Source organism: Peromyscus leucopus, chromosome 16_21 (assembly GCF_004664715.2).
Source record: "Peromyscus leucopus breed LL Stock chromosome 16_21, UCI_PerLeu_2.1, whole genome shotgun sequence".
Classification (NCBI taxonomy): domain Eukaryota; kingdom Metazoa; phylum Chordata; class Mammalia; order Rodentia; family Cricetidae; genus Peromyscus; species Peromyscus leucopus.
In genome coordinates, this window is record NC_051084.1 from 74725394 (window position 1) to 74729616 (window position 4223).

The following is a 4223-nucleotide window of genomic DNA, read 5'->3' on the forward strand; positions in this document are numbered from 1 at the left end:
AGGGACACAGGACATGTCCTTTCCCCATTTCTGCTGAGAGTCAGGCCAAAGCAGGCTTCCAGCTGGGAGGGGAGGAAGGCCTTGAATAAATGTTGTTAATTACGTTGGAATTAAAAAAAAAAAAAAAAAAAAACTACTTACATGTATATGTGAGTGTGAGTGTATGCTACCTGTGTGGGTGTGCCATTAGAGGCCAGAAGATGGTGTTGGCTACACCAGAGCTGGAGTGACAGCAGGATGTGAGTTGGGTCATGGGAACCAAACTAGGGTGCTCTGGAAGAACTAGTGTTCTTATCCGCCGGGCCGCCTTGTCAGCCTTGGGATTCTTTTTTTTTTTTTGGTCTTTTTAGTTTTTTCAAGACAGGGTTTCTCTGTGTAGTTTTGGTGCCTGTCCTGGATCTTGCTCAGTAGACCAGGCTGGCCTCGAACTCACAGAGATCCGCATGCCTCTGCCTCCCGAGTGCTGGGATTAAAGGCGTGCACCGCCACCACCGCCCAGCCAGCCTTTGGGATTCTTGAGTCTTAGCTTGTGAGAGGTTTCAACCAGACCTCAGGGTGAGGGACTCCTTTCTCACAATTTTCCTTATCTTTTTATTGTGCCTCGGGCAGATGATCCATGAGGCAGGTGACCCAGCTCTATAAGGTCGCTGTGGGTCACTGATTCCTTTAGGGAGCTGCCCATGCCCCTGGGGTCACTACATTTGCAGGGAGCAGGTAAAGCAAAGGGGTCAACACCACCCCTGAAGGCACACCCAGGCATCAAGGGTAAGACTGCTCCTTGAATCCCGGGGTTCTCAGCTACAGAAACAGTGAAGACGTGAGATGCTCCACCGACAGCAGCCGTGGTGTGGAATTCTGATGCAAGGGACTACTGAGCAGACTCACAAGTAACAGCTTCTGGATGGTTCTGGAAGCCTCTTACTTCATGCTGATCCTAAATCAAAACAAAACAAAACAAAAACAGCTGGACATGTTCGGTTTCACACCTGTAATCCCAGCACTCAGGAGGCAGAGGCAGCTTGGCCTATGTGGTGAAATCCAGGCCATCCTGGGCTGTACAGTGAGATCCTGTTTCAAAAACAGTTAACAGCAGCCGCAGGCTTGGGATGTAGCTCGGTGGTGGATGCTGTCTGTCTCAGCGTGCTCAAGGTTGTGGGTTCAGTCTCCAGCACAGCAAACAAACAGGTAAAAGCAACTCCTGTGCCCACAGTGAGGGATCGATGGGAATTCCATGGCTTCAGGACAAAGAGGCAACTGGCCCCCTTCAGGCTCATGGGCTGCAAGGCTGCGATGCCCTTGTTTACACCTGTCCGCTGGGCCCAGATCCTGTTTTATTCCTTTCAGGTAAGCACCAGGAATGATAACATGCTAAAGAATGTGCACTTTATTCTGTACAAGCATAAAAATCTTACCTGGAGGCTTCACTGTTGGGGCTTTCCAATCTTTCCTGAGCTTGAATACAGAAAATAAATTCAATTCCAGCACTTAGCGGCTGCCGCGTGGTGGGTTCTCTGAACACAGTGGCTGAGTAAATGCTTAGGAGGTGGCTGTCTCCGTCATGTCTAGGGGTCTGACGGAGAAGCCGGCTCTCACTGCCACAAATGGCCTAGCCTACCTCGCTTGTATAATGAGAAAAGATTGTGAACGTGCAGGGGACAGATCTTGTCTGTGCAAAGAGGGTGCATCTTGTTTGTGCGAAGTGAACAGATCCCACTTGTGTGACGAGCCACGGTTTCTGTTGAATTGCCAAGCCTTCATCAGCAACCCAGTCCCAGGGTCACTCCCATCCGTTGAAGGAATGACTGTGTCTGTGTGGGCTCAGGACAGGATCTGTACCTCTTCCCCACTGTATTACTTTAAGGGTTTAAAATGGGGTGGGGGTCAGCATAGCAAGCAGACCTGTCCTGTTAATCCTGACATGCACGTGACGTGCCTTGTCATAACGGGGGCTCTCAATGGGCTGAGGTTCCCAGGAAGCTGCTGATGTAGAGTAAGGAGCCAGAGAGCCCAACGTTCAGGGATGGACGGGAAGCCCTGCAGGCCAGGAGCCAGGGAGAGCTGACGGCTAAGGTCATCCAGGATCAAAGAGGAGGATGAGCAGACGCACACCCAGGAAAGCAGCGAGGGGCCGTCTCTAGGGGCCGATGGGGCAGCCAGGCAGGTGTGTGAGGACAGACAGCCCCCATCACACACACAGCTACAGCTATCCATGCAACATGTACCAAGGCCAGTACCGTTACTAACCCTCATTCCGAAGCTGGAGAACAGGGCACAAAGGGTGAAATAAGCTGAGTTTACACCTTCTCACCTTTGCCTAGGTCTGGAGGACTTGGACCATGCTCTTCTGCCTCAGGACAGAATGGCGCCCGGAAGAGCTCTCAGACTAACACTGAGTGACAACAAAAACACTTCGGTCTTCCCTCTAAATCATGGCTGGGGATGTAGCTCAGTTGGTAGAGTGCTTGCCCGTCATACACAAAACCCTGGGTTCAATTCCCAGCATTGCCTAAAACCCAGAAGTGTGGTGCCTATGGCAATCCCAGCACGTGGGAAGTGGGGCAGAAGCATCGGGAGTTCACGTCATCCTTGGCTCCAAGGTGAGTTCAAGGCCAGCCTGAAGAACAGGAGACCCTGTCTTAAAAAATAAAGGTTCATGGTAGCAACACCAGCAGCTTCACGGCCCACTCACAGACAGACGCGAGAATTCTCTAGAACGAATGAGTGCGGATTCTGAGAGAGCAGGTCACGACAGCAGGGAACTCCTGGGGACCGTGAAGTCTGGGTGGGAAATCTGCAAGAGGAAGCTGGTGGCAGCTGGTGTGGTGTGGGGACAAGCAGTTTTCTGTGAACTGCACACTGTTTAGAGTCAGGGACGCTGCCCCTCCTCCCCTCTCCGCAAGCCGATCTCGCCTGCTTCCAATTCTCCCTGGAAAAGTCTTGCACATCCCACAGCTTGTGGAACTTCACCCTAGGACCGAGCTCAGGTACAGGGGACCCCGTGACTCTAACACATATTGTCCTGTTTGCTCCTCTCCCGTGCCCCCCACCTTGACTGTGGATGACCCAGCTCCGCTCAGACATCCAAGAGGTCTAGGAGTCGTTCCAAACATGAGGAGCTTCGTGCAGGGTTTGCCTCCAGCTGCTCCCAGATCTCTTTCTTCTGCCTCCACATGGCGATCACTTGTTTCTCCCACTGATTCCAAAATGTGTGTCTCTCTGTCTGCTTGTTGGTTTAGTTTGCCCCCTCACCCACCAGAGATCCTGAACACGGGCTGCCCCGTCTAGACGGCTGGTTTCGCTCCTCTTGCTGGTCTCTACAGAGCACACTGTTACAAGATGAAACTCCTTCTTACCTTTGCTATTGGTTAGTCTAACACCTAACTCTCCCTCATCCCCCCTCTCTGATCTTCTAGTATTTGATCCACACCTCTCTCCCTCCTTCCCTTCCTCTCTTCCTAATCTACTATGCACATTTCAAACACAAAGTAAAATGCTATAATGAACCCTCTGTGGCATACTAAATTATCCATCATTAACTTCAATAATTTTTATCTTGCAGACAATGCTGATTGATCTGGACATTCCTTCCCGGCCCCACACCCCTGACACACACACACACACACACACACACACACACACACACACACACACACACACACCACATAGACACACAAATACACATATACCACACCCTCAACACCACCCCCCCCACCCCCCCACCACACTCATGCATACTCAACACACATCATTTAAAGCCAGTCATGCTATATAATTCCTATATAATTCCTTAAAATAATCACTATCCACAAATATCGAGTGTTTCCCCCTTATTTCTTTGTAAGTGCTCTTTTAAAAGATTTATTTGTTTTCAGTTGTGTGTGTGTGTACATATGAGCGAATACCCTTGGAGGCCAGAAGAGGGCATGGGAACCTCTGGAGCTAGAGTTCCAAGCAGCTGTGAGCTGCCTGCGGGGGTTCTGGGAACTGAACTTGGTCCTCTGTAGGAGCAGCAAGCCCTCTTAACCACTGAGGCAGCTCTTGAGTCTCATACGAGTATTTTTAACTGCTAGCTTGTTCAAATCAAAATCTAAATGAGGCCTCATACTATTGTAAGCTCCACCAGACTCCTGTATTCTAAAGATTTTCTCCCATTTTGTCCCTTGCAATTTGTTTATTGAGAAAATCCAGACTTTGTCCTGTGTGCCCAGATGTCAGGGCTTTGC